Source organism: Tamandua tetradactyla, chromosome 17 (assembly GCF_023851605.1).
Source record: "Tamandua tetradactyla isolate mTamTet1 chromosome 17, mTamTet1.pri, whole genome shotgun sequence".
Classification (NCBI taxonomy): domain Eukaryota; kingdom Metazoa; phylum Chordata; class Mammalia; order Pilosa; family Myrmecophagidae; genus Tamandua; species Tamandua tetradactyla.
The window spans coordinates 55,484,764-55,498,454 of NC_135343.1; the positions used below are offsets into that span (position 1 = coordinate 55,484,764).

General features: G+C 35.7%; 1 long non-coding RNA gene across 1 annotated transcript; it reads right to left on the reverse strand.

The window, feature by feature from the left end:
- Positions 1–8,542: 8,542 nt before the first annotated feature.
- On the reverse strand, positions 8,543–13,295 carry LOC143661621 (uncharacterized). Its single transcript, XR_013164737.1, has 3 exons — positions 13,106–13,295; positions 9,021–9,111; positions 8,543–8,720 (listed from the first exon to the last, which is right to left on the reverse strand). It is a non-coding gene; the product is annotated as an uncharacterized LOC143661621 (long non-coding RNA).
- Between the last annotated feature and the right edge of the window lie 396 nt (positions 13,296–13,691).

Genomic DNA, 13,691 nt, shown 5'->3' on the forward strand with positions numbered 1-13,691 from the left:
ATATCTATAGAGGGAATACTATGGGACCTGTGAGCATCTCATTCCACTCTGTTTCCTATATTATTTCTTTATTGAGATTGAGAAAGGGAGCTGAGAGTCATTCTTTACTCCATTCCTAACACTCTATTGCAACTCCAACTCTTCCCATGTGGGGCTCTGGGAACATAAAGTGGAAATAGTATCTTCATTTATTTTTTAGTTATGCCTGGGATTGTGCAGAAAAAGTAGGCTCATGAATCTATGTGTCTTGAAATTTGTCTACTAAACTTTTGACCTCATTGTGAAGAATAGATTTTAGAAATTCTGCCTCTATCTTTTTAAATTAAATTTATTTTCTTTTTTAAACATATTTTACTGTGAAATATAACACATATAAAAAAACAATAAGTTTCAGGGTGATGTGATGGTGGCTCAGTGTCAGAATTCTCACCTGCCATGGTGGAGATCAGAGTTCGATTCCCGGTGCCTGTCCATGTGAAAAAAATAATAAGAAAATAAGAAAAAAGAAAAAGCAATAAGTTTCAAAGAATGTTTTCACAAGTAGTTATAGGACAAATTTCAAAGTATGGTATAGGTTACTGCTCCACAATTTCGGGTATTTCCTTCTGTTGCTCTAAGACATTGGAGACTAAAAAGAAATATTCGTATAATGATTCAGTAGTCATACTCACTTATTAAATCCTATCTTCTCTCTTACAATTCCTCCTTATTTTTCGTTCCTATGAATCCTTAGTAATATTTGGCAATGATCGTTGTGATGGTTAGGTTCTGGTGTCAACATGGTGAAGAAATTATGTGCAGTAGTCTGGTCAGGCAAACACTGGCCTAACAATTGCTGCAAAAGTATTTTGTGGCTGATTGATAAACTTTAAAGCTGGTATATTAAATCATCAGTCAGTTGATTTTATTTGTGGCTAACTACATCTGCAATCAACAAAAGTGTGTCTCCCTCAATGAGATGATCCAATCATTTGAAGGATTTTAAGGGAGAAGAGTTTTTCACAGCTTCTTCAGCCAGTGAGCCTCTCCTGTAGAGTTCATCCAGCTCCTTCATCAGAGCCACCTGCTTTACTTACTGCCCTACAGATTTTGGACTATTCCATTCCCATGATTGCGTGAGACACCTTTAGTTACAGATTTCTCCTGTTGGTTCCATTTCTCTAGAGAATGGTGACTAAAACACTTGGTAGCAAGATGGTTCTTGAGAAACAGAATCTTAAAAATGGGTTTTACAATTGATTTTTCACTCTAACTAGGTTCAGAGTCACCAATGACTCTGTTTTCAATAATCAAGATGGCACTGAGAGTCCATTAGGCGAGTTGGCAAAAAAGATACTCAAAATATCACCATAAGATTATGTTAATTGTATGTTTATATGAGTCAAGGACCTGGGTGAGTGATTTTGACACCTTTATGGAGTTTTGTGGGATGGAGAGGTGTAATGATGTTGGCTGATTGTTGTTACATACACTGGATACAGTGGTGAAGGAAAGGGATGAACTGAAGTCTTCAAATTTTCTTCCCTGCTTCATTATGAGTATGTTTGCATTTGTACACAAGCAAATATCTTGTTGCCCTCTTTATCATATGACATATAAGTTGTACTGTTCATGCTGCAGTATTTAAGTCATAGGATATGAAGTTTAAGAATGAATGTTGCCTAAGGACTTGAACTATACAAACAGAAACACAACATAAAAGATGTATTTGTTTTTCTGGTTGTATTCAGGACAGCTGAGTATTGGTTGGCAAAACATATGTCTCTTATTGTGCTCTATTTGGAAATTAAGCATGTTTCAAGGTGATGTGTATAGCTGCCAAGCTGACAAAGGATGGACTGTTTTGGTTAAGTTCTGGTGTCACCTTGGCCAAATGATTACGCCCAGTCTGGTCATGCAAGCACCAGCCTCACTGTTGCTGCAAGAATATTTCATTGCTGGTTGATAAACTAGAAGGCTGGTGTATTACATCATTAATCAATTGATCGTATCTGTGGCTGATTACAACGAGATCAACAAGGTGTGTCTCCCACAATTAGATAATCCAACCAACTGAATTAAAGGGGGAAGAGAGACTCTTTCACTGCCCTTTCAGCAAGTAAGTCTCTTGTGTGGAGTTCATCCAGAACCTTCATCATAGCTTCCAGTTTTACAGCCTGCCCTATGGATTTTGGACTCTTCCATTCCTATGGTTGCATGAAACACCTTTATAAATCTCAAATTTACAGATCTCTCCTGTTGGTTTCATTTGTCTAGAGAACCTTGACTATACAACCATCCTAACTTCTTCATATTGAAAATGGATGTTGACATTATGGGTTAGGGAGATATAGTGGATTGATGCTCATAGAGAGACGGTTAACTCTGGGTCTCATAGCTTACCTTGCACAGAAACAACCCGGAAATTTTGGTTCCTGAAAAATAAACCTAGTGGGTGAAATTTTAATAAAGTCTCAGATAGAGACTTGAACATTCTTTAAAGTTTACAAGAATACTGTGGTTTGGGGCTTGGCAAACCATGGCAATTAGCAGTATCTAGCTGAAGCTTGCATAAGACTAGCCTCCAGAATAGCCCTTTGACTCTATTTGAAATCTCTTAACCACTAATATCTTATTTTGTTACATTTTCCCCCTTTTGATCAGGTCAACACTGTCAATCCCATGGTTCCAGGGCCAGGCTCATCCCTGGAAGTCATGTCCTATGTTGTCAGGGAAATATATTCCTGGAGGTCATGTCTCACAAGGTGGAGAGGGTAATGATTTTACTTGCAGAATTAGGCTTAGAGAGACCGAGAAGCCGCATTTGAGTAACAAAAGAAGTTCTCTGCAAGTAACTTTTAAGCATAATTATAGGTAAGCTTAGCTTCTCCATTACAAAAATAAGTTTCAGAAGAGCAAGCTTCAAGATCAAGGGCTTGAGCTATTAAATTTGGAGTCCTTAATATTTGAGATAGTATCAGAGTTTCCCAGGTGGGAAACTTTAATAGTCCCATATTTTTCTCCAGTCACTCAAGGGACTTTGCCAATGCTTTTGACCTTATACCTGATTCTAGGCTCCATATGTTTAGTTTGTTTGTCTGAACTAGCCAGACAAGTTGTTAGATTATGTACTATGAAAAATTTAGGTTTTGCACACACAAATAAACTCTCTTCCTTTGGTCTCATACAGTAGGTGAAGTTATTCAGATAATTTTTTTCTCTCTTCTCCACATCCTTAGATTACATAATTTATGTGACATGGATATTATCTAATTTTAATAGTTTTCAGAACTGCATACATTATAATACTTTGATAAGCTTCACAAAATAAATATGTAAGCCATATACCTACATATTTTTATAGCTATGGATTTTGATTTAATAAAATCCCAAGATTCTGTAAATTTAACAGATGCCTCTGGTGATTATACTCCATTCTCTTGACATTTGGGAACCATTTATCTAGTCAACTTCTTCATCTTTCAAATGAGTAGGTTTTACTAGCTAGATTTGAATTCTGCTTTTCTGATTCCTGATTTGCAAGTCTGCTGTTTAACAGTATGTTCTCATAATAGACATAGATAACACATTTTATTAACCAGAATAATATAGAAGCAAATTTATTTGAACCTCAATTTGCTAAAAGTTTTGTATCCTGAGAGCCAAATATTCCAGAGGAAGAACCTTCATTTCCATTTACTCGGGCAACCCATTAGCATGATGAAAATGTGGTTTCAGCAGAAGGGACAGAATGATCAATTTAAAACAAAGCCAGAAGAATTAGACTCATATATTCTGTGTTACAATAAATTTCATTAGGAGATAAGCCAGAATGCTTCTCACCTTTGTGTAAATACTCAAAACGCAGCAGAATGAAAGAAATGATGTGACAATCTGGAAGGCCCAAAAGAGCCAAAAAGAAAAATGCAGGGGACACCAAGGCCACATATCAGGTGTAATTTGCTAATGGACTGGCACAATGAGCATCTTGGAAATAAAAGGAGAATCAAATCCCTTTGCATTCAAGAGCTGCAAACAATTATTGGAGTTAAGAGATTTTATGGGAGAATTTGCTGGTAGTTTGCTCTGCTTGAATCCAAAGGCTACAACTATAATTGCAGAACAAAGAAGCACAGTTCAAGGCAGGGATGATAATGCCCATGAATGGCAAGAACATTACCAGCTAAGAAAGGATTTTCTAGGGTTACTTGATCCAAACTAGATGATTCAGCTAGAGAAGCACAGATTTTCCCATTCTGTGAGTCAGCTGATAGCAGTAGAGAGTAAGATAGGAGGAAAGTCGGGAAATGTACAGATGAACAATAAGATTCAGAGTCAAGTTGCATCACTGCGACTGTATAAATGATAACCAAAGAAATAATGTGCAATTATTCATTTAAGATATCCTGGCATACTGGTTACTTTCCTTTGAATATTATTATTCCAGGGTCTGAATTTCTTTAGAAAGATGGATAGAGAAGAGTGCCTCAATATTTCAAAATTGTTCTTAATTTTTATTTTTGAAAATTACTTTTTTTCTTACTGGAAAACAATGAGATAAAGAACTTTCTCTTTATATAAATCCCACCCAGGCTTATTTCTTTAAAAGTATGGAACTCTGGAGTGGAAAGAGACCTGAATTATACAAAGAAGTGGCTCCCAGAAACTGGTATAGAAAACAGTTCCAGATTGGAACCCTCAGAATCAGCTCAGGAAATTTTGTGAACTATAAGAAGACTGGGTACTGCTCATAAAAATTTTGATTCAATACTGAGGGGAGGTACAGGAATCTGTAAAAATCTCTTTAGATGACTCAGATGTACCGCCATTTTGGAAACATCTGTTGCTTTACATGAAGTCTTTGTAGTGTCTTCAAAAAAAAATACATTTTCTGGCCTATTTTGAAAACCTATGACAAAAAAAAGAATTAATAAATGCACAACTTCAATTTAAATTTTGATATTGTGTCACTGGTTTGCTCTTCATAATCCAAAAAATTGCCCTTTGTTCTGACCTCTGAAATAAACTCATCTGTATATTCCTACCCCAACCAGGTTTATGTGTGTATAACTAAGTTCAGGTACACAGACACAAAGTGCAACCCAGCCGTTTTTATTTCTCAAATCCTACTCATTTTCATATCTTCAATTTATGATTACAATAAATGATCTTCAGACATTTGCCAAGGAAGCTGTCTTAGTTCACCCAATTTTCAGGAAGCAAACTTTGGTACATACATGACATTATGTGACACAAGCTATCATCAGGCAGCAAAACATATGTGTTTACTCAAAAAGTAAACAACACTCTTTCTGATGGGAATAGATTATCCAGATATTGAGACCAAGAAAGAGATCATTAGTCCTTCCTTTGTTCTACAAACAAATGAAATGGTAGGAAACCAGTATCCAAAATAATCATGACAACTATTTTGCTTCTTAAAAAATCCAGTAAAAGTGCAGCATTTAAAAGCTGCGTCAGTGCATGTGAGAGTGTGTCCAGCATGTATGAACAGAGTATGCATTTACTGAGAGTCAGGGCCAATGCTATAATGGGTCTAGTTAGGCAAGTGAAATTATGGGATTCACCAAGGTGAAAATATTGAGACACTGTGACATTCAATCTATCAAACTCTAAAGTTACTTTCTCTTAGCTATTTTGAAAGAGAAGCAAAAATTCTTAAAAATGAGATGTCCTATGCTCACTCAGAATTCATTTTAAAGCTGTAGTTTAAAGAAGTCACCCAAGCAACACGTTTTTATTTGGGAATAGTACTAGATATATTTTGGTTAAATTAGTAAAGTCAGAAATTCAGATAAAGTTTCTGCATTGAATAATTCTCAAACAAATTTAATGGCACTCAGCTTCCACAGGGAGCTTCCCACACCTGATTTTGAGAGGGATAGTGACCATAATGATGAAAACATACAGGTATTGTCAATGTCTAGACGAAATCCATTATTACTTCTATATCTCCACACAGAACTCTGAGTAAGTCTGTGCAAAACTATGAAAGTTTTTCCAACTTTCCATCACTATGTCCTTATAAAATCTGTCCTTTCCTTCTTTCCTCTACTTATTCCAATGAATTCTTTTGTGTTTTGTAAACCTATCATTACAACCATCATTCCCACTCAAGTTAACTGATTGAAAACATGAAAATAAAATACTACTTCTCCCAAGGCTATTTGCATGGTAACAGGGATTTTAAAAAAATCTCTAAATGGATTTTATTTTGACTATGACATTTCAAGCCTCTTAAAGTCCCATTAGTAAGCATCTACTGGATGTCACATGTGCCAGAGGTCTAGAACCTATGATCATAAGAATGAATAACATTAGGTCTAAGAGTCACCCCCAAAAGAACCTCTCTTGTTGCTCAGATGTGGTCCCTCTCTCTCTCAACCAACACAACAAGCAAACTCACTGCCCTCCCCCTCTCTACATGAGACATGACTCCCAGGGGTGTGGACCTTCCTGGCAACATGAGACAGAAATCCTAGAATGAGCTGGGACTCAGCATCAAGGGATTGAGAAAATCTTCTCAACCAAAAGGGGGAAGAGCGAAATGAGACAAAATAAAATGTCAATGGTTGAGAGATTCTAAACAGAATTGAGAGGTTATCCTGGCAGTTATTCTTATGCATTAAATCGATATCACCTTTTTAGTTAAGGTGTAATGGAGAGGCTGGAGGGAACTGCCTGAAAATGTGGAGCAGTGTTCCAGTAGCCATGTTTCTTGAAGATGACTGTATAATGATATAGCTTTCACAGTGTGACTGTGTGATTGTGAAAATCTGTGTCTGATGCTCCTTTTATCTATCTTATTAAAAGACCAGTAAAACATACGGATTAAAAATAAATAAATAAAAGGGAGCATAAATGTTAAAATAAATTTTGCATAATTTATGTACTAGTTCAGGTTTCCAAACTTATTAATTATATATATATCTATTTTCTTCTGATCTTATGCAAGTTTATTTTTTAATGTCTTTGCCATTCATGTAGCTCTCTCAAAATATCTGGTGATCAGGGCAGGCAACGGTGGCTCAGTAACACAGTCCTCGCTTGCCATGCCAGAGACCTGGGTATGATTCCCAGTGCTTGTGCATATAATATATATATATATATATATATATATATATATATATATATACACACACACACACACACACACATATATAGCTGCTGATCATTAACTCCTATTTATAGTTAAGAATAAGTTATAATAGAATAAGTATAATATAGTTAAGAATTTCTGGAAAGCTGGCTGCTAAACTGAAGTTAACAGAAACGCCATGCTGTCTAGAGAACTTAAATGTAAGGTGATTGGGTGGAGAGCTGGATATTTTGAAGAAGACCACAATTTTCAGATTATTAAAGTGTCTTTCCTTTCCCCCCTGACATTGAGTTTCTTAAGACACTATCTTCCAGTCTTCAGCATGAGAATGATAAAGAATGGCAGTGGGTAATGGAAGGAACCTGAAATGTCTCATCCTTCAGTCTTCAGCTTCCACTTTACTTTTATGTTTTGATTTTTTCCCCTTTAGCTCTCTATGCCTCCATCTCCTCCCACCATATCCAGGAAATCCAAAGGTTCTCTAGTAAAATATTTTCAAAGAAACCATGCTTTGACAAGTTGGATGAGATTAGTAGCCTGGCCTTGATATTCATGAGGCAAATGAATACCGGCAGCCATACCTGGGTACAACTATGCTGACACATTCTCAAATAGCCTCTCAGTTTTAGCTGAAGTCTCAACCCATCTTCCCGACTAGCCTATGTCATTGAGACGCAGAGTTTTAAAATTTCTGTCCAGTATAACATCACTTCTTATTGCCACCCTCTTCTGTGGACACTCATACTGATCTCTTCCATCAGAGAAGACTTCCCTGCCCTGATAAGTTAGTTAAAAGCTCTCTAGCTGTCCATGTTGGCTTAAGGGGTCCCTGTGCCTAAAAGCTCATTTTTCCAATCCTCATTGGTTTACATCTTCTGCCTTTTACTATTACTATAGTGAAACCTGTGGAGAAATATAAGTAAATTTGTCTTCCATTCATTAGGTTTAACTCTAAGTACAGATTCAGTATTTTTTCTTTGCAGTTTTAAGAAAGATTTTAAAGAAGGATTAAAGCACCATTGAACTAACTAGCAATTAAGATGTCTTTAAAAATTAAAAAATATATATTTTTTCCTGCTTAAAGCCATTTTGAGGTGACTGGTACAAATCCATTTCCATGAATTTTAGTACAATTTCATTTCTCACAGCTTTGTAGCCATCTTTGGTTTGTTAGAATTTCTGAGTTACAGGGAAAAGTTTCGAAAAGGAAAAATATCTTATAGGAGAAACAACCCTATGATTTTAGCCTAACCTAATATTTTGTTTGTTAGTTTACCTCCCACTGACTAAGGGGAAAAATCATTTCAATAACTGGCAAAAATGTATCAACAATTTTCATTAAAAACACATTCCTGAGAACACTAAGTTTCCATCAATTGTAATGGGACATTTATGTATGTGCAAAGTAGGGAAATAAAAACAGAGTAATGCAGGACACACCTGTATCCATTCAGGGGAAATTCACCATTTCTATAACAAAATCATAGAGTGTTTCAGATGCTTGATTCATCACCAGATTCTTGAAGAAGTACTTCCTTGCTCCTGTTTTCAATTCTGCTTTGGCACACAGAATAAAAGAATGCTTTCTCTTCAAATATTTAGAGGTGGAGGTCTTCCTTAGCTACAAGGAAGAAAGCAGCATAGGCACATATGGACTTTACCATTACCATAGGGTGTTCCACAAGATTACAAAGAACAATATGGATTAGAAACCTATTGACTAACATTCCACTCTCCAGGATAAATTCCAAGAGCATCATTCCTAAAAGTATTGGAATAAATCATGACGTATGGTTTGTACCATGCCAGAAATCAATATATGGAAATGGAAGTATACTTTTATGTTGGCTTACTTTTATACACTAATTCTATCAGGGCCTTTTTAGCTTTGAGCCTTTTCATGGGACAGACTGATACCTACCTTTGTGATCCAGGTGCATATAACATATTCTTTTCTTTGGTCTCCTAGAGTATTTCCTGGTACATGGAATATTCCTATATTGGTCTCATTCCTGACAATGGAAGTCAATGGACATTGTCAGTAAGTCAATTTCATTTCTTCCTTTTAAATCCTGCTCATAGGTAATGAAGTAAGATTTGAAAACATAAAAGATGATATTAATGATGATGGAAATAATAGAAACATCAATGATTCATATGGAGGAAGCATTTAAGAATTATATTCCCATTGTTTATACGTTATATTATTTGCTACTCACTCCTACCTGATGGGTTAGGCAGAAGAGGAATTGAATTTATTTCTACTCTACATAATTTTAAGGAGAAGGTGAGTTAACTTCATACAGATGTGGATCTTTGTGTACCAAATTAGTCTTCTTTCCAATTCAATGGGTGCTCAGCTTTGGTTTGTCTTTGTAGTTGCTGGGAGTTAAACTGCAGTAACTTGTCCTTATTCTGTGATTTCCTCTTCCATTTTCAAACTAAATAGTTGTTACCACCATCAGCCAACATTAAAATATTTGTCTAAAAGCTCAACCAGATTAGTTCATTGTTTGAAGGTATTGATTTTTATTTACTTATCAGAGAAAGATCTTTACTTAAAGTATGCAGAGGCCCCAACGAGGATTGATGAGGTGATAGGTTTACCCACTTACTAGAAAATAAAGGCTTAGATTCATAGGGTAGGATTCATGGATCCCTAAGGAGTACTATGGATAGGGTTGGGGAAATAATCACTCAATTGAAATTATGAAATTGCCTATCCTCCCTCTGCCATCTTGGGGAAAGGGTCCAATAGTTTTCATCAGAGACTTAGGTAACACTGACAATGAAAATTAAGGAAAAAGTCTAAGAAAAATTCTTCCAGTATGTTTGCAATTGAAATGTTATTGTATTCCAGAGATTTTACTGTTGGATTTACATATAAAAAGGACATATTTAATGCTAATTAAAGTAATATTAGGGATTTGTCTTCATACCATTATTTTAAGAGTAATTTCCTGGGTTTAGAAAATATTCTGTATACTTGTCTAGATCTCCCTTGCTCAAATTTCAAAATACTCTGAATTTGGAGATCCATCTCCTCATTTGATAGTCAAGGAATTGGATATGGTAAATGGATTACCCAAAATAACACAAATAGCTATCCTTCATTTTATATAAACCAGGGCATCCCAGATAATCTATTCTCATTAGGATAAGTGGACCCTACAGTTTTATGAAATAAAAATAAAAAAGATTTATTCCATGCTTAATATGTGTCACTGTTTTGAGCATTACATATGTAATGGCATTTCACCATCACAACACTCTGTTGATATAGATGCTATTTGTCATCACAGCGTCTATGTATTAGGTAGTGCTTTCATTTTACAGGTGATGAAAGTGAAGCTTTAAAATAGTAGAGTCTTGCTTATGGCCAGACAGGAAGTGAGAGAGTAAGATTCAGGCATAGGTAGGTCTTACATGAAAGACCTAGTTCTTAATTACTATACTATTCCTCCTCTATTTATGGATAATGAGCTACGTCCTTGACATAGAAGGGGCATCTTGTTTGATTTAAGAAAACAGAATGTTCTAGTTTGCTCACTGCTGGAATGCAATATATCAGAAACAGAATGGCTTTTAAAAAGGGAAATTTAATAAGTTACATGTTTATAGTTATAAGGCCATGAAAATGTCCCAATTAAAGCAACTGTATAAAAATGTCCAATCTCAGGCATCTAGGGAAAGATACCTTGGTTTAAGAAGGCCAATGAGGTTCAGGGTTTCTCTTTTAGCTGTAAGGCACATGGCGAACATGGGAACATTCTCTAGTTTCCTTTCCAGGCCTGTGCTTTGTGAAGCTCTCCCAGGGGTGTTTTCCTTCCTCATCTCCAAAGGTCACTGGCTGGTGGGCTCTGTCTCTCTCAGAATCTCATGGCTTTCTCTCTTGTCATTCTCAAGCTTTTTCCAAAGTGCTTTTTCTTTAAAGGATTATAGTAAACTAATCAAGACCCACCGGGAATGGGTGGAGTCACTTCTCTACTTAATCAAGCTAAATACCCACACTTGATTGAGTCACATCTCCATGGAGATAAGCTAATCAAGTTTCCAACCTATACTACTGAATAGGGATTAGAATAAATCATTGCTTCCACAAGATCAATTAGGATCAAGAGATGGCTTTTCTAGGGTACATAAATCCTTTAAAACTGGCCCACAGAGTCACACAGCACAGTGATGGAAAACCTCCAGAGACTGAGACCCTGAGAAGAAACTGTGACTTGAAACCTTTGGCATTACAGAGCAACAGAAGGGCTGAGCAGGTAGTTATTAACATTAATTTTTAAAGCAAAAATAAGCAGTAAGGAGTGGATAATGGAGATGGATCCAGTCACCTAAAGTAGACCTCGAAAAGGGCGCTAGTCAATTATTAGAGGATGTCTTGAGATGGTTATTTGACTTCTCTTCATCTCTATATCCTCTGAGACCCATCACCTCTCATATACTCTGATTCTTCACCACCGTAATTGCACTTTCTCTCCTATGTCCCTTTCAACTGGATCATTTCAAACATGATTCACACATGATGGAATTGGAACTTCCTAAAATCAACAAAAACTAACAAAAATATCTGCTGGGATCAAAGTTTCCTTTCAGCTGCAGCTCTACATCTCTGTCTCATTTTATAGCAAAAAACAAATTGGGAATGTGAATTAAAAACATTTCTAGACTACCAAAAAGAGATAATTAATTGCCAACAAAGCAACTAAAATAACTATTACAACTTGTGATCAGTGAAATGTCTATTTTTCTGTAGTGGGGAAATGCTGGTGGTTTCTTAGACAAAAATCACTACACTTTGCTGCATTTTTTTTTCAATTTTCAAAATTTTTCTAATTTTATTTGTTGACATTTTCCTTGATGCCCTGGTGATTACTGAGCACTAATTTTATTTATTATTGCCATTGACAGCTTCAACACTTGCTGTTATATTGAAGTTGGATTGTGAGATGGTTAAATCACCCATATGCTTTGTACTATCAGATTGGAAAATCCCATCATATGTTTTTATTATATTTAATTTGCTCTATTTAACATGTCTCTTTAGCCATTTCACAGTAAGAGAGCATATAAATATTGATTGTATTTTAAAATTACAGATTTTTTAATTGATTTCTTGATGAGGGGATATTAACCTGAGTTAATTTAGCTTTTGAATTCATCTAACCCTGTTCATCTAATTATATCATGCATTTTTTAAAATTACTTGGTTTCTAAAATAGGTCTGCTTATATTCAACTTGGTCTTTAAAATATCTCACCTTTAAGAACAAAACAGAGAGTATTTTCCCCACAGATTTTGTGTCACTTAAAGCAGAATGTTTCACTATTATGAGCTCACTGAAATAGTCAATGAAATGTCTGGATCCAATTTGATTTTGCTTCTTACAAACTGCTTGACATCAGACAATTCTCTTCACCTCTCTAAACTTTAATTTCATTTTTCTCACTCAGTAAAATAGGAGAATATTAGAGTAAATGATCTTCAAGTTTCCTTTTAGCTGATACTAAAGCACTTCTATAAAATGCTGAAGTCTATTCCAGGTTATAAGCTAGCAATGGAATTGGAAATAACCCCCCACCACACACACATATATATTCATCTATAATCAGATGTCCTAGAGAAAAGAGCAAGAGAAATAGCATAAGAAAGAAATCATAAGCAAACAAATGAATCAAAGGTGATGTGAAAAAATAAGGGTGAAAGAGTAGAGAGAAATTTGTTAGAAGAACAGTCAGGGATAAACAGAAGGAAGACTAATATTGTGTGACTATAATTCTCCTTTTGCGATCAAGTGACAAATACAGATTATTCCATTTTTCTCTTGTGATCTGCAAGTGACAAAGTGCAGTTTATTCCATTTTCTCCTGCCTTTGCCTCCCCATAAGTATGAATTTTGCAAAATTTCTGTCATATCTTAAATACAAATAGAGTCAACGATTTTCTATTTTTCGTTGATCCAGTGTCCCTTCCCAGCAACCTACTGAATCAGAAATTTACCTTTTCTCTGGTGGTAAGTAATTGGCCATCCTGAGACACTTCTTGCATGCATCACTGCCTTCCTCTGCTACCAATTTCCTAACCTTGGTTGGTCCTTCTGCAACTGAGAAAACCAATCTCCAATGTAACTCCATAATGCACTTATTTTATATTTGGGTAAACACTTTCCATTTTCTTGCTTTGATCTGCCAGAGTTTTATGAAGCCTGTGAAGCAAAAACCATCTTTCAACAGTGCCAAGAGAATGTGGCTAAATGAAGTTAGATGATTAGGTAGTGATGCAAGGAATAAAAAGCTATGTGGTTATGTCAAAGAAATAAGGGAACTATAGCCTTAAAATTCAGCATTCAGGCTCTTTTTTTTTAATTTTATTTTTTGTATGCTGTATGGCAGGGGTTTCATTCATTCTTTTTCCATGTGTATATCTTCTTATTGCAGCACCATTTGTTGAATATTTTTGTTGTTTGGTTTTTGTTTGCTTATTTGTGTGCTTGTTTGTTTGTTTGCTTAGGAAGAGCATGGGCCAGGAATTGAACCTGGGTCTCCCACATGGCAGGCGAGAATTCTACTACTGAACTACCCTTGCA